This window comes from Macrobrachium rosenbergii, chromosome 17, assembly GCF_040412425.1.
Source record: "Macrobrachium rosenbergii isolate ZJJX-2024 chromosome 17, ASM4041242v1, whole genome shotgun sequence".
In the NCBI taxonomy this organism is placed as follows: domain Eukaryota; kingdom Metazoa; phylum Arthropoda; class Malacostraca; order Decapoda; family Palaemonidae; genus Macrobrachium; species Macrobrachium rosenbergii.
Window position 1 is genome coordinate 39,058,536 of NC_089757.1, and position 22,150 is coordinate 39,080,685.

Sequence of the window (22,150 nt, forward strand, 5' to 3'; positions counted from 1 at the left end):
TCAGTAAAAGAATGCCCTCGCACCTTCTCGAATTCTTAACACTCTTTAGGTTACGCCTGTCACCACAAAGCCTTTGATTCCGATGCAAGCGTAAAAAGTAATTATGAAGTTGTAGGAGGATTCGAACCCACATCCAGAGAATTTGAAAGAAGTCACGTTGACGATTTGACCACAAGAAAGACCTAGGTTCGATCCAGATGTAAGTCAGAAATTTATTTCTATTCCATACGTGACTGCCTGTTTATTACTTCTATCATATTCACCCAGAAGGGCAATTCGAATGAACTGCGGTTAACTGGATTACTGGTGGGTCAGGAAGTTGGGTAAAACTCGCTGGTAAGCTGAGCAGGAAGACTGCCCAGGTAAAAGCCTTAAGTAGAGCGATACTTAGGTCCCATCTTTTATGACCTTCAGTTGAAAGGCATGCGTTTGATCCTGATGTGTCATATATATATATATATATATATATATATATATATATATATATATATATATATATATATATATATATATATATATATATATATATATATATATATATATATATATATATATATATATATATATTTGTTCCGACACGACATACAAACCGTCGGTCCTTTACATTCGGAATTACTTACGACGAAGCTGGACACAGCCGTTAAACTCTTGAGCAAGGTGGTTAGGCAGTAACTACCGCCAGGTAGGCGGGAATACCCGCCTCCCCGGCCGGATGTGAAGTTGTAAACATTCCAGTTTGCTTTCGGCCGTCATGCTTTACTGGTCTGTCGAATCTCTCCGCCTGACTGCCGGTAAGCTCTTTATTATCCCGGTGGGATCTTTCAGTATTTTTGTGTATATATTACGTGTGTCTGATATTTATTAATACACATACCCACGATTTGTGATAGCCTTGCATAAGCCGTTGTTCTCTGCGTCAGCGTCTTAGGTTTGACGGCCAAGGGCGTATTTAGAGGGGCGTAACTGAGTGGTAATACTTCTCTTCCAGTTGCCCTTTATTTAGATGCTCAAGGCGTTCCCCTGTACGTTCGGAGATGTAAATTGGGACGTAATATCTTTGCACCCCTTCGGTAATTCTAAGTACTAGCTCCGTGTCTGTTTTTACCTTGGAAACTGGTTTTTTCTACACTTTTAGGGCTTCTGATACTGGCGGTGAGTTAGTTTGTTGTCGGCCAACCGTTATTTGCCCCCTAACTCTACTCAGCAGTAAAGGGGGCTGTGGGAATTCGGGGTTTTGGGTGGGGGAGAACACAGAAATAGAGCGGACATGTTTACGCTGAGGAGGCGCCCTCTGGAGGGGAAGAACGAGAGGGAGCCGTTCGCCAACTGGAGGGAGTTAAATGCATTTCGCCGTGTTTAGTACTGGCCTGGGGGTACCCATACGTTAACAAGTTATTACACTTGCCGGACGGGATATGAACCGTTCCAAACAGACGTACCCGTGCTCTGTCTTGTGAAGATCGCATATGGAAACCTCTTGTTGGATGGACGTCAGGGGTTAATTACATTTGTGCGACAAAAATTGAAGGCAAATCCATAATTAGCAATCAAAAAACTAGAAAAAGTCAAGTTAGATGGAAATCACTGCCACGGAGCTGCATCTACCCACCCCTTCAGTGATTGGGACATAAGAGTTCGCTTCCCTTCTTGGGCTCCCGCCCTCCGTGTACAAGGGCATGACTACTTCCTTCCTACTTGTGCTGAGTGTTGTTTTCGCCGCCTGCGCTATAGAGAGTTGCAGGCGCAGGCGGTTGGGCGACCTCTTCTAAGGGGCTTCCTCTCGCTGCGTAAGGCAGTTCCCCTCGTAGCAAGAGGAGTCTCCCTCTACTAATCATCTTTGCTTTTTCTTTCAGCTTTTTCTTTCAGGTTGACAGTGAGCATTGCAGGCACGGCAGTAGTTGGCTGGATATCTCAGGGGATATCTTGCATGGAGTAGTCCCGACGTTCATTCAGTGTTGCTTTGGGATTGACCACAGTACCTGGTTGGAATGGCATAGTTCCACGTCGGGATCGTTCCGACTCTGTTCTCACCAATGTGGATCGATCACTGTCATTGCTGGCTTTCATGTATGCTGTAGCACTGCCTCTGGCGTATCAGTGGTCCATCTGCTCTGGCGTATCAGTGGTCCATCTGCTCCTGCTGTTTCCTGTGTAATGCTTCTGTTAACTCGACAACAGTCTTTGAGCAGCTCTTTCTGGTCTCCTGCCGCAGCCGTCCTGATCATTCCTGTCACTGCTGGTGACATTCCTGGCCATTGCTGTAGTTCCTGCCTTCCGAACCGCTTCCGTAGCTCCTGCATCAGCTGGCCTGATCGTGCCTGCTGCTTCTCCTGATGGTAGTGTTCTGGGCCACTTCCTGCCTAGCTGTCCTGGAGGTTATGATGTCTGCCATCCTGTAGATGTTGGAGTGAAGGTGAAGGAAGTCGCCCTGTGGAAGTAACGTTCCTGGCCGTTGCGGTAACTCCTGCCTTCTGAACCGCTTCTGTAGCTCCTGCATCAGCAATCCTGATCGTGCCTGCTGCTTCTGGTGGTCATGTCCTGGGCCACTTCTGTTGTGACCCTGCCTAGCTGCCCTGGAGGTTACGATGTTTCGTGTCCACCATCCTGTAGATGATGTTGGAGTGAAGGTGAAGGAAGTCGCCCTGTGGAAGTAGCCGCCGTCGTCTTCAACTTATCTTCGATTTTGTTTTCTGCTGCCTCTTCCCTTCCTCTCGTGAGGTTCGAGGGGGCACCGGGAACCGGACAGACCACCGTCAGCCGCCCCCTAGATTCTGACCCCTTGTCGTGGGTAGGGGGCTTAGGGACCAGCAGAAGGGTCTTGACACCTGATTGGGATTCCTCTCCACTAGTCTTGAGACTCTGCTGCCGATCCAACTAAATTCGTCAGAACTATCTCTTCTTTCTAGAAATTTTCATTCTTACTACATCCTTCTCCTCCATGTCACATTTTTATTAACATTTTGGATTAATTATGTGGAATTTTCCACTTTTGCAAAAAATTTCGCTGCTTAGGTGAGTCTGAGAAGGGACCGTGTTTTGGGAGGGGTTGGCATCTGAAGCTAATTGTGGGAGTTGTGGTGGTTAAGTCACCACCTGACATGGTTTGGACCCAAGAGGTAGTGATGGGACCCTCCCATTGCTATCTTGAGGGCGGAACCATCTCAGGCATCAGCCCATCGGAATCCAGGGGGCTGGTGTTTGGGATGGGACTCTGGCTTTTGTCCGGAAGCCCACCAACATGCTTGAGTGGGGGGAGTCGGTCCCCATTGGTGGGGGCAGAGCTCTCAGCAGGCGGATAGGCTTATACCTGGGCCACTGAAAGCGTGTTGGTGCTATCCCGTCAGGGTAGGGTATGGGGTGGACCATTGGGAGTCAACTCTCACTTGTGCCATTGGCGGAGAATCCCAATACCTGACTGATCCACGGTGCCTTCTTGATATAACCAAGCAGTATATAAAATGCTCTCTCAAAATGGATTTGGCCTCATGTATTCCCTCCCCCTGGATCTGGCGACTTACTGGCACGGGAAACTGGTTTAAACTTATGGATTCTGGCGTGATCCGACATGGACACTGAGCTCGACCATTGGACTAACCCAGACTCACGAGACACCAGGGAGGTATCAAAACTGGTGGAATTGACTTAGATAGAGTGCTCTATTGCACTAACATTAGCCTATCATTGGACTATGAATGCTTGTTCAGTGTAGCCAAGCAATTTGGAAAAGTAGAAAGAATAAAATTGAATCTAGAAAAAGACAAGCGGACTTTTTCTGCTTATATTAAATTCTCTTCTTCCCAGGAAGCATATGAGGCTCAGAAGAAATTACATGGCCATGTCCTCAACGATGCAGTACTCAGCACGAAGGTGTTTTCAGTGAGAAATGTGAATGATGATCTATTTGATTTTGTACCAAAGGATGAAGAACATGGATCAGTCCCATGCAGCAGAACACTCCCCCCCTTTTGGCATGTTGCTAGCTTTAAGGAGGGAAGGGATAATCTCATAAAAGGTGCCGAATGCATTGAGAACAAAGTTGGTACTATCCCCATCGGAAATTTGAAAAGGTATGGGAAGAACTTATTAATAAAAGCAGGAAACGAGACTAACAGTATTGTTAACCAAATTCAAACCACCTGAAGATGGGAATATTGAACATATTTCATCCCATAAATTCTTTAACACTTTAAGAGGGGTGGTATACTCTAGAGATCTTCATGCCTTTAATGAGGAGAGATTCTCCAACGATGCCCCCTTGCATATACAAGTTAAAAACTGGGAGGCGATGCAGCCATCCTACTAACCTTCTCCTCTAGTTATTTACCTGACACCTCATCATTGCGGCCACGAAAGGATGCAGGTAAAAAATACAAACGAAGCCAAAACAATGTCGTAAATGTTTGAATATGGCCATATTCAAATCTCATGTATTAATAAAAAGATGTTCTGTATGCTCTGTAGAGCACGACAACCCTGAGTGTGAAGCAGCCCGGTACTGTTTTCAGTGCAAGGCGACCACACTCAAATTCTAGGACCTGCCCCAGGCACAGGTTCAAGAAGAAGTGCTGGCAGTGGCAGACAATGAACACATCAGCCTTAGTGCAGCAAAGCGGGTGGTAATGGCAGCAAACAAAAGTGCCAACTCCACTTATGCTTCTGTCATAAAACTTGATGAAAAATTCTAATAAAGCAAAGCCTCCAATAACATCTACTAGATAGGCTCTGGAAACCTGCTTCTACATCGAACCATAAACAATAATCAGAACCCTGAATCACGAAGTACTTTGAAGCCTAGTCCAAACACTGCACTTCAAAAGCATGGACAATCTATCACCACAAAGTGGAAATCAAAATAAAGGCAGGAAAATCAGCACCCAAACAAAGCTTGCAAACATATTCTGAAAATTCCCAAACAAAAAGAATCAAAGGAACAATCCCAAATAGATAGAGCAAACTTCTAACCCATCAATCGTTACACCACTAACAAAAATAATAATAAAAGCTGCTTCCAACTACCAAGAAACGCACAAGAACACATCCCCAGTGATGAGGTTTTATAATAAAAACATCAAATGGGTTCAGTGTTTTGGAAGAGATCTCCCCACCCAGAAAGGTGGTTCCAAATGTAGTATAAAGCCCAAAAACAGGTGAGTGCAATTACCAGTCATGCTGTCCTAAGACTCAAATAGGAGCAACAACAATATTCAGAAGACCAGTGAACACCCTGACCATCAAAGGCATAACAAAAATCTGATGGTCAACCAAAAACCCTTGACACTTTAACAGATGAAAAGGGATCAAAAAAACCACCTCTGATAAAGGAGAATTTTCCTCTCCAACCTAGGATCAGTACTTCCCTCCAGTGAGTGGGAAGTAGTACTTTTAACACCTTTTTACATTCACTTGCTCGACATCCTTCAGTGGAACTGCAAAGGTCTCAGAGCCCGTTCTGAAGATCTTAAAGTTTTAATGAATGAATTCAATCCAGGGATCGTATGCCTGCAAGAAACAATGATAGGAAACTCTCCTTACAACCCTGGACTAAATTATGCCATGTTTAAATCATATCCCCAGTTGGTGATCGTGCTCATGGAGGTGCTGCAATTATTATTAATAAATCTCTGCAGCACTCCACAATACAACTAAATACAACTCTCCAAGCTGGTTGCTATTGTCTGCCATCTTGGAAAAGAGGATCACGGTCTGCTCACTATACCTCCCACCAGACCTTTCTTTTAACATTGGAGATATTCAGTCCTTGATTAACCAACTTCCAGCTCCTTTTTCTTCTAGCTTAGGTGATTTTAATGCCCACAACCCCTTTGGGGAAGTCAGTTTTTAGATAGTAAAGGGAAAATAATTGAGGACCTTATTGACAGGAATGATGTTGCACTATATAATAATGGGTCAATGACCTTCCACAATATTCATCATAATCATCTTTCTGCACTGGACCTTAGTATTTCTTCAACAAATATCCACCTTGACTTTAACTGGTCTGTTAATGAAGATTTAAATGGCAGTGATCATTACCCGATCCATTTGAAATATGCTGTAAATGCTCCATCTGAAACATTACCTAAGTGGAAGGTAGAGGATGCTGACTGGGACAAGTTCAGTCAAGGAGTCAATCTAGATAAGGAATTTGAGTCCTTTCATTCTCACCTGGATGCCTATGATTACTTTATTGAATCTACTTTGAAGAGTGCTGAAAGCTCGATTCTCAAAGACAAAAGGTAAACCTCGCAGACCTGCAGTTCCCTGGTGGAATAAGACATGTGGTACTCTGAGAAAAAGTGACTAGGAAATGCTACAGACGTTACAAAACTAGTGGCTCCCCTCAGTCTAAATTAATCTATAAACGTGCTTTAGCCAAGCAGCGGCGTTTTATAAGAAAGCCAAAAGAGAATGTTGGCTTTATTATATCAATGGAATCAAACTCCAAAACTCCATTGAGAGTGGTGTGGCGCAAAATTAGGAAACTGAGTGGAAAATTTGTTGCGCCACCATTACCCTCATTAAAAATCAATGACACTCTGATCACAGAGCCCACTGAAGTTGCCAATGAGCTGGGAAAACACTTTTCTAAAGTTTGCAGCCCTGAACAATTATTCTCCAGAATTTCAAAGAATTAGGAATTCTGAAATGACTCTGAAATTTGATTCGGGAAAATCTGAACCATACAACCACAATTTTCCCTAAGAGAATTTCGTGAAGCACTCTCTTCAACTGAATCCACAGCTCCAGGGAGGATTCAATTTTATATGAAATGCTGAAACACCTCCCAGATGATGCCAAAAATATTTACTCAAGATTATAAACAAAATATGGGAAACTGGAATTTTGCCCAAGGACTGGAAAATATCCATAATTGTCCCTGTAAAAAGCCTAATAAAGATGCTTCCCAAGCCACCAGCTATAGACCAATAGCTCTTACCAGCTGTGTTTGTAAGCTGATGGAGAAAAATGATAAACACTAGATTAGTTTGGCACCTGGAAACCAAAGGATTACTATCTCCATTTCAATTTGGTTTCAGGAAAAATCGTTCCACCCTTGATCCTTTGCTGAGGCTGACCAATCAAATCCAGCAAGGATTCGCCAAAAGTGTCAGACCATTGGCATTTTTTTGACCTGGAGAAAGCATATGACACTACCTGGAGAATTGGCATCTTAAAACAATTGCACAAAATGGGCATATGTGGAAGAATGATTAAATTTATATATTCCTTTTTAACAGAGATTTTTTAGGTTAGAGTGGGCAACACACTCTCCCAACCTTTTATGCAGGAGGAAGGTGTTCCACAAGGAAGTGTGTTAAGTGTGACACTTTTTCAGTTGCAATAAACAGTGTGATTGAAAAATATCATCACCTGTTAAATGCTCGCTTTTTGTTGATGACCTTGCAATATACTGCACAGGATATGATGCCTCGTCTGTATGTAAACATTTGCAAAGGTCTGTTAATGCTATTACAAAGTGGGCTGATGAGAATGGTTTTAAATTCTCCTCTTCCAAAACAGTTTCTGTAAGATTTACTAGGTGCCAGCGTGTGGAAGAGGTTCCCACACTTAGTTTAAAAGGATCCATCATTCCTTATGAAAAGGAAGTTAAATTTTTGGGAATGACCATTGACCAGAAATTGACATGGGCCAGCCACATAAATGCCTTAAAGACTAATGTTAAACAATCTCTCAATATTTTAAAGGTTGTCTCTGGATTTAGTTGGGGAGCTGATAAAAAATCCCTTCTGAGACTGTATGACTCTTGTGTCGATCTAAGCTAGACTATGGCTGTCAGATTTATTCCTCAACCTGTAAAACCAAGCTAAAGGAACTGGATGTTGTACACAACATGGGGTTGAGAATATGCTCAGGGAGCTTTTAGAACTTCGCCTGTTGAAAGCATTTATGTCGACACAGATCATTTACCCCTTGATCTAAGAAGGCAAGAGCTAGGGTTAAGATACATGGCTAGAATTAAAAGTGCTCCCAAAAATCCCTCCTTCCAAGTGCTGAAGGAAACAGACTCTCGGGTTTTTCTGGTACAAGAGCTTCTAAACCATTCCAAATTAGACTGAATGAGGATGTTAGGAATAATCACCTTAAATCCCAGAAAGTCCTGGAAGTAGAATATCCTGTAAATCCTTCCATGGCTTATCCCAGAAGCATCAATATGTAAAAAACTGTTTAACAAAAAGGACTGCACTGAGGAAGAGATTAGGGGAAATTCTTAGAGCATGATGTTACCCATACTAATTTTACAAAAATTTATACAGATGGATCAAATTCAGATAGTGGTGTTGGCTGTGCTGTTATCCTTGGTGATACAGCGTACACAGCTAAACTACCTGACTTTGCATCAATATTTACTGCCGAACTAACAGCCATAGTGTCTGCCCTAGATTTAGTTTTTCAAAGTAGTGACTCTAATTTTGTCATATACTCAGACTCTAAAAGCACCTTAGAAGCTATTGAAAAATTTAATAGCTTTCATCCATTAATTCAAAAAGTTCAGGAGTGGCTTTTTCATTTGTATATTGTCGACGTAAATCAGTCTGTTTCTGTTGGGTCCCTTCTCACGTGGGGATTTGTGGAAATGAGATGGCAGACAGGGAAGCGAAAGCTGCTAGTATTTTATCAGAAACCTCTTTCAGAAAAGTGCCTCATACAGATCTAAAAGGTCCCATTAGATCTTATGTTTTAAACAAAATGGCAAGAAAGGTGGACTTCTCCTTCTTGCCAATAATAAGAAATATAGAAAAATTAGGGATAATGTATATTGTCGTGGTCTTTCGTCATTCCAGCTTGACAGACGAACAGAGGTTATTTTAACGAGATTAAGGATTGGGCACACTCGCCTGACCCATCAGTTTATTTTTGAAGGAAGCAGCCCTCCAGAGTGTGCTTACTGTGACGAGACACTAACAGTGGAGCACATTCTGGTGGTCTGTCCCAGATATTTTAACCAAAGAGAGAGATATTTTAGGGTAAATCCTGTCTGATATTTTGGGAGATGAAGCAGATATTTCTGCTATCATCTCTTTTTTAAAGTGTATTAAAATTTTTAATAATATTTAATTTTATTTAATAATTTATTACATCACATAGAATTTTAATGACATTAATTTTTTTATATATAGCACATCATTTATTAAACTTCATTCCCTTATTTATTGGTCACATCACTTCATTTTAACCATCTTAATCATTTCACATGAATTCATAACTTTAACATAATTTATTTTCTTTCCATTACGGCACTGAATGGCCTTGTTGGCCCCAGTGCCTGGGCTTTTGCCCTAAATATCATACATCCATCCATCCATTCATACTGCCGAAGTTTGCTAATGACCATTTGTTATCAGAGTGCCAGTTACCTTCATCAATACAATTATTTTCATTAACTTCAACCTCTGAAAAAGAAACATGGACTTTAACCTCTGAAAAAGAAACAGTGATTATTATTATTATTAGCAGACTTCCCAATAGTCCCTATGGTAGCCATGGGAGCCATCTTATCCCGCTCCCTATACGCCTTCAGCATATTTATGTGGCATAGTTGGGATAGTTTCCTCCTCTCGGGAGTTTCTATTAAATAATTTACAGGACTAATTTTTTTCAAAATTTTCCAGGGGCCAGAGAAAGATGCCTTCAAAGGGTTACCAATAATGGGTAGAGGCACCAACACCTTATCGCCCATAGCGAAATCACGTTCCTTAGATTTACGATCAAAGAAAAATCTCATCCTTGTTTGACTTTTCAACATATTTTCCCGGGCAAACTTCCATGTCTTGGTCAATTTGTCCCCAAGATTCGACACACAATCCAACAAATTAATGTGAGGGACGTCTGCCTCCCATGATTCTTTAACGACATCAAGAGGATCATGAACACAGTGACCAAAAATGAAATTAAAGGGTGAAAAACCTAAGGACTGACTTGGTGTTGATCGAAATGCAAACAACAAATATGGCAACTCCCTGTCCCACTCCGAACCATGACTTAGGCAATACTTTATCATCATCGATTTCAACGTCTGATGAGACCTCTCCAAGGCTCCCTGACTCTCCAGATGATATGGAGAAGAGGTTACATGCTTAATATTTAATTCAGCCATTTTATCCCTAAAATCATTACTAATAAAATTAGTTCCACAATCTGACTGAATTATTTTGGGCATGCATGGTAAAGAACCTCAATTAATACCTCCACAATCTTAGCACTCTTAATACTACGTAACGGTCTAGCCTCTGGATAACGAGACATCCCACCTTAAATGGTAAAAATATATTCATTACCAAGAAACTGGCAAAGCAGTCCCTCAGCGTCTATGATGACTTCCTTGAATGGTTCCGAGACAACAGGGATGGAAACAATGGTGCTTTCGGAAAGAGTTGGTCAGGCATGCCAACCCGTTGACAGACATCACAACTCTTCACATATTTCTTGACGTCTGCCTTCACCTTGGGCCAAACATATCCCGCAAGCAATTTTCGCGTCGTCTTGTGAATACCAAAATGCCCTGCCAAGTCATTCTCATGGGCTAACGACATTAAACCTCTCCTGTAATCAAAAGGAACCATTATACAAAATATACAAAATATTATTAATAATCTTAAATTTAGCTTGTCAAATCTGAGATCTCACCTGCCTCAATAGGAGATTTGCAGAAGTCCTTCTGAGCTTTAACTTCAGCAGTCCAATTCAATTTATCTTTACCTATACTAATATCCCCAAAACTACATTACTACTACGGTCTAAACTACTTAAATCTACGTTTACTGGTGACTCTGCAGCGTGAACAAGTGCAGACCAAGAACGAGTGACAACATAAATTTCGTTCTTGGGACTAATTAATATTGGACAAGATTTATTTTCAAAGGCCACATCATTTCCAATGACTATATCAATATTCTTCACGGGAAACTTTCAACCACGGCCAATTTAATCGTTCCCGTAAAAGAAGGACAATCCAAAGCACAACTTTCAATTGGATAAGACTGTACCGTATCTGGAAAACCCGACAATAGCACAAGTTCTTTGTGCCCACCAACAAAACCCTGTGGCAAAGCCTCTCGTAAGATCAAAGATTGTGGGCTCCGTGTGCGAAAATTCATCAACTTCTTACAGGACCCATCAACCACAGCGACACTGCCAAGAGACACAGAACGAGAAAAAGGCTTCAGGGATTCCATGTCAGACAGTCATTGGTCGGCTGTCTTTGTCGAATTAGAGTCTCGGTCCCTCTTTTTTCCCACTCCCATTACAGGCCTAGCATTGCCTTGCTGGGACTTCTGGAAGGCATAACACCTGCTTTTAACATGCCGACTCTTTTTGCAGAAGAAGCACGATACTGACTTAGCCTTCTCTGGGACATAGTTATTAACCTTATTATTATTACACTTGTTGGGAGGAAAATATTTATTAGAGCTACCAGCTTTGTTACCCCTATTATTATTACTGTTATTACTACCATTAGTGGACCTATTATAACCAGTATTATTCCAACCAGTTCTTTCCCAACCAGGCTTCATATTGGAGGACATGCCACCTAACTCATTTTTGTGGGACAGGTGGTACTCATCACTGGCAATAGCCACCTCTTGTAGAGTATCAAATTTTAATTCCTCTATATGAACCTTCAACTTGTCTGGAACACACCTTTTGAATTCCTCTACCAACACTAGCTCTTTCATTTTTTCAAAGTCGTCAACTTCCTTAGACTTGAACCAATCCTCCGCAGATTGCCTTTTCCCTCACGCAAACTCTACGAAGGTTTGATCTTTCGCCTTTTGTAAATTTCTAAAGCGTTGACGATACGCTTCAGGGACCAACTCATTCGCCTTCAGAACAATCGATTTAACACTGTCGTAATCTGAAGACAATTCCTCATCAAAGGTAACATAAACTTTCTGCCCCCTACCTAGCAGTTTGCTCTGTATAAGAGTAGTCCAAAATTCTTGTGGCCAACCCAACGTAGTCGCAGTTCTTTCGAATTAAACGAAAAATTCCGCAACATTACATAACTGGAAATTCGGAACAAATTTAAAAGCCTGCGCCAAATTGATTGTAAAACTTACCAACCTATCTGGAGTTAGGGAAGGAGCTGAAAAACCTGTTTTTCATGTCTCCCTTTCAAACTGCCTCTCCTTCTCCCTTCATCAGCCATAAATTTTTCCAAATTAAATTCTAAAGTTTTTAATTCAATTTGTTTGCACAATAACTCTACAGAAGGTGCGTCCTAAAACTGTTTAACTCTTTCACCACCTGATCCCTTTCCAGGTTTTATATATTCATAAACCTGAAGCAGCAAGAGACCCTTTCTGATTGACACCGGATATTCAATTTTCAAAATAATAAATGTCTACCTGTTCTAACTCAGGCTTATTTAACTCAGCCAACCTTTCCTGCAACCCTCTCACTCAGGAGCTCATTAATATCCAACGTAGACATGATTGACAATTTACACTAATAATCTTCACTAAAACAACACGGCTAATGCCAAACCAAAAGTAAAAAATTTTAAAAAGTAAATTGTATTTTTCCTAACTATACAAACACGAGGTCCTTTACAATAGGGATTACTTTCAGGCATAGGCTGGAAGCAGCCGTTGAACTTCAAACAAGGTGGTTAGGCAGTTGACTACTATCCGGGAGGTGGGAGTACCGCCTGCCCGAATGTAAACATTCCAATTTGCCTTTTGGGCCAGGTATCAGATTGAGGGGTGGCATGAGGTGGGCATAAAGTGTAAAGGACCTCGGGTTTGTATAGTTAGGAAAAATACAATTTACTTTAAAAACTGTTATTTGTTCCGACACAATAAACAAACCCTCGGTCCTTTACATTAGGAGACTTACTGATTGGAGGGAGGAATCTGATTAAGTCTCTATGAACTGATTGGAGTTCACCACCTTGTCTTCCCTTCCTGGTTGTGAGAGCGAGGAAGGGAAAAAACTGCCTCTGACAAAAGATCGGGTTGTAAGAAACGCAGGATCATTTGTCAGACTTCTGGGTCCCTTTGCATGAAAGAGGAACATGTCAGTTCATGCAAAGTAGGCTAGGAAGAACTTGGCGTCGGATGACATAAAGGCAAATACAAGCATTGGGTTTGTTTTATAGTCATGGTCTCCTTCCCCCCCCTTGAAAGAGGAAGGAGTGGATTGCTTCTATCAACCTGAACGGAAAAATAGAACAGGAGCTCCCGTTGGGTGCTTACCTTCATCGACCGCCAGATCCAGCTTGCAACGGCACGTCCGCTCCCTGCCCGTGGGAAGAGAGCCAGGATGCAGAGAAAGAAGAGAGGCCAGTCACTCCACATTCATTCTCCCAATCACAACCGGACAACTTAGGCGAGATGCAACTTGTCCTGTTAGAGGAACCAGGCAGCCACACAACCCAAGGAGCAGCCACCACAGGACCCAAGAGAAAAAGTGTCCAAGGTGAAAGTAGTCTGCTGGGACCACACCCCTGCCTTCAGCACCTGTGACACCGACATATCCTTCCAGAATGCGAGGGACGGACCAATGCTGCGGACCTCGTGAGCTCCTCGGACAAAGCATACCGGTGTCGTCTTCTCCTGCAGCAGAGTATGCTCTCCTTATCGTCTCACGAAGCCAGAAAGAGATGGTGTTCTTGGACACTTCTTTCTTGGTCGAGCCAGTACTAACAAAGAGTCGTCGACACTCAGGCCGGAGGTGTCGAGCCTCTTCAGATAGTGCCGCAGCACTCTAACAGGACACAGTAGCATCTCGTCTGGTTCATTAACTACAAAGTCCTCTAGGGAGGGGATCGTGAAGGACTCGAACCGTGCATCAGGGACTGAAGGATTCCGAGTCTTTGCTATGAAATCCAGGACAAAATCGAGCTTAACTGATCCCCATCCCCTCGAGTGTTTAGCATCAAAGGAAAGTCCATGAAGTTCGCCAACTCTCTTCACCGATACCAGGGCCAGCAGGAAGATGGTCTTGAGGGTCAGATCCCTGTCTGACGACTCTTGTAAAGTCTCAAACGGTGCACGAGTCAGGCTCCTTAGAACGAGTCGCATCCCACGCAGGGGCCTGAGATCCCTGGGTGGGCAAGACCTTCAAAGCTTCTCATTAGTAGAGATATCTCGAAAGAGGAGAGATGTCTACTCCTTCAGCCATAGACTAGGCCGAGTGCGGCACGGTAGCCTTTCACGGCTGAAACGGAGAGGAAGCTTCTCTCAGCGAAGGAAGACGAGGAAGTCCGCGACCTGCTGAATAGTAGCTCTGACCGGAGAGATACCCTTTGTCCACAACACCAACCACAGAAGACGGACCACTTTCCCCTGGTATACCACTGCCTAGGATCATCTGAGGTATCCTGCCATCTGTTGCTGCGTGACGCGAAAAAAGCCTCTCGCTTGCAGAGATGGTGGATAACCTCCAGCTGTGAAGACACAGGGAATGCACTGCCAGGTGGAACCGCTCAACATAAGGTTGACTCAGCAGGTTGGGCCAGGGGGGAATCTCTCTCGGTGCCTCAGAGAGGAGAGCTAGCAGGTCCGGATACCAAAAGGCCTGGGGCCATTTGGGTGCCACCAGAATCATTCTGAGATTCGGGCTGATCATCACTCGGCTGATCACTCGGCGAATCAGACAGAACGAGGGAAAGGCATATACGTCGAGGTTGTCCCATGTGTCCGGCATGACAGAACAGAAGACCTGGAGCTTTTCTGTTGTGCCGGGTGGCGAACAGATCGATGGCTGGGCGCCCCACAGGTTGAACAGCCTTCCTGCTATCTCCTGGTGGAGGGGACCATTCAGTCCCTACCACCTGGTTCTGGCAGGCTGAGCTTGTCTGCCACGAAACTCCTCTTGCCTGGAACGTACCTGGCTGACAGCTCTACCGAGTGAGTCGTGGCCCACTCGTGCACCTGCATTGTCAACTGATGAAGCTGGTGGGACACCAGGCCTCCCTGCTTGTTGACGTATGCCACTACCGTGGTATTGTTGCTCATCAGTACCACGGAGTGTCCCATCACTCGATTCCGGAACTCTTGGAGGACCAGGAAGGCCGCCTTGAGTTCCAGGATGTTGATGTGAAGGCGCTTGTCATCTCGGTGCCACACTCCCGAAGTCAGCAACTCCTCCAGGTGTGCGCCCCATAACTCGGTCGATGCATCTGAGAACAGAAGCATGTCCGGAGGGGGAGTTTGCAGGGATACTCCTATCAAAAGGTTCCTGACGTCTGACCACCAGTGAAGGTCCTCCTTCACCTCCTCGGAAAGAGGGATGAGGAAGGACTGGGGGTCTCGGGACTGGGACCAATACTCCTTTAGTCTCCACTGAAGAGACCGCAGGTAAAGACACCCATGAGGTATTAGCTTCTCCAAAGACGACAGGTGACCAATGACAACTTGCCATTGCCGGGCTGGCTGCTCCTGTCGTGACAGGAACAGTTGTGCTGCCTGCCTGAACTTGCTGATACGAGAGTCCGAGGGAAAGACTTTCGACTGCCACCATGTCTATCAGCATGCCCAGGTACTTTATTGTCTGCTTGGGGGTGAGATCTGACTTCTCGAGGTTTACCACGATCCCTAGATCCCGGCAAAACTCGAGGAGCCGATCCGTCCTGTAGTAACTGCGAGCGAGAGCCCGCCAGGACTAGCCAGTCATCGAGATACCTCAGCAGACGTATCCCGTGCGAGTGGGCCCAAGCTGACACGGGAGAGAAGACTCTCATGAACACCTGGGGAGCGGTCGAGAGCCCGAAGCAAAGTGCCCTGAACTGGAGGACCATCTCCCCGAGGACTGGAAATACGCATCCTTCAGGTCCACCGTAAGCATGAAGTTGTTCTCCCTGATGGAGGCCAGCACGGATTGCGCTGTTTCCATTGTGAACCAAGTTTGGCGAATGAAACGGTTCAGGGGAGAGAGGTTTATGACTGGTCTCCATCCCCCTGAGGCTTTCTCTACGAGAGAGATACAGCTGTAAAAGCCTGGAGACTGGTCCGACATGACTTCTACAGCACCCTTGCTCAGCATGGCTTGCACTGGCTTGCTGTAGCGCAGTGTCCTTCGAAGATCCTGGTACATAAGTTTGGAGATGGACTGGAGAGTAGGGGCCAGGGAGGCCGAGACTTGAAGGGTAGTAGATATCCCTCCTGAAGGACATCCACTATCCAGGTCTCGGCTCAGTGTTGCTGCCATGTTGCCCAATGGCTCGACAGGTACCCACCCATCTTTGGCAGCTGTTGGGGGGGAATGCTGCCCCTAGCATTTCCCCTTCTTCTTCCCTTTGCCCCCCTTTACCAGCTTGGAAAGTGGGCTGAAAAGGGCGGGAGGGACCCTCCCTTCTCGAAGAAGGAGGAGGCTGGGTGTTTCCCTGGGACCCCTTCGAAGACTGGGACTTCTTAGGGGCCGAGGAAGTACCAGCCTGGCCCGAAGACCTGGCTGCAGTGGAATGCGAAGACCCGGAGGTCTTAGCCACTGCCTGGTGGACAAGCTGGTCACTGTCATCGCCCCAGCGTTTGTCTACCATGGCATCCACCAACTCTCTGACTCGGGACCTACAGACCTGGAGAAGCGAGAGAGAACGGCATCTCTCTGCGTCAGAACCAGGTTTGCCCACAGGTTCGCAGTCTGGTGGGTGAGGTACCGATAGCCCACCCCCAGACTGGCCCAGGTCTCCCAAAGGCAGAGTTCTCCCAGGCAGCGGCACAGATGGTGAGAGTCAGAGCAGCCGAAACCTGGGATATCCAGGTATATATATATATCATAGGCATATATATATATATATATATATGATATATATATATATATATATATATATATGTTACTGATATATATATATATATAGTATATATAATGCGCCAGGTAGATAAACCTTCAATATTATAAACCTATAAACAGTATATATATACTATATATATATATATATATATATATATAAGATATATATATATATATATATAGATATAAATATGTGATGTCCTGATACAACTATATATACGCCTATATAAACCCGATATATATAATGATATATATATATATAGTATATATATATATATATAGTTATATATATATATATATATATATATAGATATATATATATATAAACGATATATACACATATATATACCACTGGAGTAATGTCTTATGTGGATGTTTTCTGTAAAGGCTTTTTATATATTCTCCTTGTATTTGAACATGTTCCATTGCTCAGGGACCAGGAACAACACTGTTTATTCAGGTGTCAGGTGTGTGACACACGCCCCCTGTAAGCGTTGGGCAAATTTGTTTCCGTATCTACTTAAGCTGTCAAAAGGGATATGGGATGACAGGTTTTTGATAACAGTGGCTGGTCTAAAAGTTTGTTGTTTGGACAAGTGTTAAGACAGGTTTATCAACATTAACTAAAGATATGAGATTTCTGACAAAGCTGAGATAGCAGTCAGGCAGAGAGCCAGTGAACAATTCCGTTGTTTATTTTCTACAACTCCAGGGTCAAAAAAATTGTTTATTCCTTTCTTTTTTTCAAGGAAGATTCCCAGGACCCATTTAAAAAAATGCCTAACTGGCACTGTTTATTCTCATTTCAACAGCCGATTGTTCAGTCCAGACAGAGAATCTGTAGAGTTTGGGGTTTGTACTCTCTAATACTCTCCTCAGAAAAAGCCTAAAATTTTATAAGTGTTTGTAATAGTTTTATCAAAAATTGTTCCCTTTCTAAGGTCTGAAAATATGAAAAGTTTATTAGTGAATATTTCAGGAAAATACATAGAATGTGTGTTTTTCCGCGAAATTTACAAAGGTTCTCACAATCTTAGTGAAAGGTAAAGGGGTTTTTGTAAAAACATTATTTTTACAGTTCCAAAATAAGAGTACTGAGAGTATTTTGAAAAGTAAATTATTTGAATCAAAAAACCTTTGTTTCCATTTTATTCGTACATCATGTTTTTGAATTTTTTTGTGTGTTCTTGTATGTTTGCATTTTCCCATCGTGTTCTGGACCTTTACAATTTTATAATTGTACTTACAAACTTTTGTGTTGGGATTTAACATTTATTTGTTTAACAGTTTACAAATTTTTATACTTTAACATTGCATACCTTGATTCCTGATTTACATTTGTTAAGATTTCCTTTTCAAACCTTTAGTAATTCAATAGCCTCTGAATTCTGCTTGAATAACATAATTTCTTGATAAAGTTTTGTGTTAATCTTGTTTAAGAATTAATTAAATCTTGTGTTGTTTTGTAGTAATGCTAAATTTTTCAGATTGTGAATTCTAATTATAAATTTTGAAAACTTAAAATAAAATTTTGTATTTTAAAATTATTAAACACAGTGTTTCAATTGTTGACCATCAGTGAATGGGGAGTTATTTATCTGTTAATAAGGCTAAGATTATAAACATGTTTTGTTCTATTGAGTTTACTGAAGTGAATTAAGAGAGCAGGGAAAACGATTATAGTTGTTTGATGGAGTGATGCCCTTAATATCTAGTATATTCTAATAGGCCTCACACATAACATTAAACTTAATTTGGTTTTTCAAACGATAAGTAAGTTTTAGATGGAACCTCGTTACCACTATGTGTGTTCAGTTGTAATTTTATTGTTGAGGGTTCAACCTGGCAGACCCAGTGAGGTAAATTTTTGGATTTTGTGGGTCTAGTTGTGTGATAACCAGGTACTTGGTACACTTAGAAAGATATGATAATTATATATATAATATATATATATATATATATATTAGAACCATATATATACATAAGAAGGATTATTAGTATATCTATATCCTGTATATCCTCGGAATTAAAATGCTTGTATATTTATATATGTGTATAGTCTGTATATATAGCCTATATATATAGAAAGAAATTGTATATAACACTATTTATATATATACTAAAAAGAGTTATATACTATATCATGTCATATATATATATATATATATAGCACTAACTAGATACAGTATATATGATACAATCTGTATATGAACCTTATCAGCAGTACCTCAAAGGGACTGTATGCAATGCAAAGTTCTCCATATTCTGTAAAGAGACAGAGAACAGAATCATCTCATTACTGCTGTACGTTCCTGCGGCCAAGGCCTTCATCAGACAAAGAAGTCTGTTTTTATTTTCTCTCCTCTTCTCCAGGTGAGCTTACCAAATCTGCAACACCTATTTACCCTGTCAAATTATCCTCCATAACCTCCGCGTGATTAAACTATCTAAAAACTAACATCCAAATTTCTACGTATGGTAATTGAGTCCAAGAGTCCCATAGCTTTGCGTTTCGCGGCCTCTGGATCATTCTTTATATGTAATAATAGTGAAAAAACAACACCTTCTTTACATGCCAAATCATTATCAGATTCATAGCTCTGATGAAGGAGTGTTCGTAATTTCAGGGGGAAAGAAATCATGTTTAATAATCCGTAGAGATTCAATTATAGTATTTTCAACTCCTAACCAAAATTTCAGAATATTATCAGTGATCTGTTTCATGAAGGAGAAAAATTAAGAAAATGTACCTAGATCCAAGGACTTGAAATAAATTATCTGCCGTGCGTTGTCATTATACTGACACTGGTGAAGTCAACTACGATCACTTTACATAAACTGAGGCAGGATTTTGGCCCTAAACGACTATACTACAACTTACTAATTATCTGAGTCCAACGCTTCCACCTTGCTTTTCGGGCTTTCACATGCGTTATATAATAATCATCATATTAAACTGTTTAATGAAAAAATTTTTGGAAGATTAAATTGTATCTCTTAATATTTTAAGAGATTAATTTTTTTTTTTTATCCAATCCTAAATGAAAAGTTTAAATTCTTGTAGGTTTGGTATTTATTCATTTGAGGTGCCTTCAGCACGAATTGTTTATGCTGCATTGTTTATTGCGTGACAATGGACCTAAAGAGTTTTGGGGAAATTGGTTTTCCGTAAATTCAGGAACGGTAACTACATTCTAGACCAGTGACTATGAAACATTTTGATGACATACAATTTGGAACCATTTGATAATTAATTGTCCTATTATAATTATTAAATGTGACGGAACTAAATGCTGTGGTTTATAAGAGGAGCTTGAACTGAGACGGTTCCTCTGCAAATCTACGTAGGGTTGTTGGGTGATGTTACCCAAGATCAGAAAATTTTAAATTTCCATTTTTTTTTTTGTCTTGTTTGGTTTGCCATTTTCGGTAATGTAGGTGAAGGAGGAAAACTAACTTATATATATATATATACCTATATAGAATATATATATAATAAAGATATAGATATATATATATGGATATAAGGTATAATATTCATATATATAAAATATCATACTCAAATATATACTGTAGAGGCAGTCTCTTCTTTTGAGCAGCCTCGATTACCAGAGCTCTGGACTTTAGCACTTGTCTAGGCCCGAGTTAACCAGATCTTCCGGCTGTTGATAACCGAGGAAGCGCGATTATTTCTGGTGATAGAAATTGATCACTTTATCGCTATAACCAGGTTGAGTCCACAATATGTGCCGTCCTTGTCGCCAAGTAACCAGTTGGTTCTTAACCACGTAAAATAAGTCTAATCCTTCTGGGCATGATATGATTAAAGAAATGTTAATTAATCAGCTCAATGGTCTGTAAAACTAAGGTGTCACTTTTTGAGAAAGATTGATATGAGTTCAGAGAGGTGAAAGAGAGAAAGAACCCAGAGAGAGAGAGGAAAGTGAAAGAGACATCCATTGTCTATCTGATATAATTTGATGTCATTTGAAGACCACATGAAATCTTATAGTTTAAAATGAAAATTTAATTTACCCACACCTGAAACCTGTTCAATGCTTTAATATATTATATAGTTATGGTATTTTCATATATATATATGTGTGAACGTATATTTATATAAATTATATATATATATATGTAAATATGGAAACAACAGTGTAGTTTATTGTCAGCTCAACCATATATATATAATATAAAATATATATATATATAAATATATATATATATATATAAACACAATATTGAACATATTAGTTTGGATAAGGTTCTCAACAACTGATTAGAGTTTCATGCAAGAGCTGAATAGCCTAGTAACCTAATTAGTTCTCGAATATTAACCAGTGGGGTGCACCATTCAAAACTCATGTAAACTCACAGTCTTGATCCTCAGTGTCTTGTGTGGTGTCATTAATCGAAGGCAAGACACGATGCCACTAAAAGGCAAGCTGCCTGTGGTTGGAAATGACTCGTTATTCCACAATTTGAGGTGCGTCACTCTTCCACCGCTTTTTTAATAAAATGTCAATCATTTTCCATTAGTTGTAAGATAAAAAAGTATAATGGAAGAGAGGATTACCTTCAAACTGATCTAATGGAATCAGAACAGCTAAGAAACCAGTGAAAAACTATGGTTTAATAGACGAGGACGTTAACACAACAAAGAGTCTTTTAATTCTTGAAGGCTTTTTTTTTTCTCTCGATGCAGTATTTAATTGGAACCTAAAAATTGTTGCTCACCCCTCGAGTAGGACGCCTTGACGAGGTGAGGGGCTAAGGGACCCTGGCCTTTGGGCCCGGGTCCTGACGAATCATCCTACATAGTTTTTGGTTTAAATGGCGTGGACATTTCCACATTCTGCAAAATTTTACTGCTTAGGTGAGTCTGAGAAGGGATCGTTTTTTGGAAGGGGTTCGCATTCGAAGCTAATTGTGGGTGTTGTGGTGGTTGAGTCGCCACCGAGATAGTTTGGACCTAAGAGATGGTGATGGGATTTTTCCCATTGCTACCTTGAGGGCGGAACCATCTCTGGGGATCAGCCCATCGGAATCCAGGGGCTGGTTTTTGGAGGTGGGACTCCTGGCTTTTGTCCGGAAGCCCACGAGTACGGTTGGAGTGGGGAGTCAGTCCCCATTAGTGGGGGCAGAACTCCCAGCAGGCGGATTGGCTTATACCTGGGCCACTGCAAGCGTACTGGTGCTATCCTGAAAGGGTAGGGTATGGGGTGGACTGTTGGGAGTCAACTCTCACTTGTGCCATTGGTGGAGAATGCGAATACCTGACTGATCTACGATACTTTCTTGATATGACCAAGCAGTTTTGGGTGGGTGGATGAACCAGTTTGTGTGTGGTGGTCTAATGTGTGCATGCTTGGCATCTTGGGGTCTCTTTGTG

At 41.7% G+C, this 22,150-nt stretch overlaps 2 protein-coding genes across 6 annotated transcripts in view; one reads left to right on the forward strand and one right to left on the reverse strand.

Moving 5' to 3' along the window:
* Positions 1-22,150, reverse strand: part of LOC136847886 (uncharacterized) — a 55,987-nt gene that overhangs the window by 10,131 nt on the left and 23,706 nt on the right. Inside the window, exon 1 of one of the 4 annotated variants that reach the window (XM_067119903.1) lies at positions 24-183. The exons of the other annotated variants lie outside the window; for them this stretch is intronic. The gene's annotated coding sequence lies outside the window, so the exon portion shown is untranslated. Of the gene's footprint in view, positions 1-23; positions 184-22,150 lie in introns of those variants that run through there. 4 annotated transcript variants of the gene reach the window in all.
* The window catches only part of LOC136847888 (uncharacterized), a 172,535-nt gene continuing 151,046 nt past the window's right edge, over positions 662-22,150 (forward strand). For both annotated transcript variants that reach the window (XR_010855879.1, XM_067119906.1), the window contains exon 1: positions 662-791. The gene's annotated coding sequence lies outside the window, so the exon portion shown is untranslated. The remainder of the gene's footprint in view (positions 792-22,150) is intronic.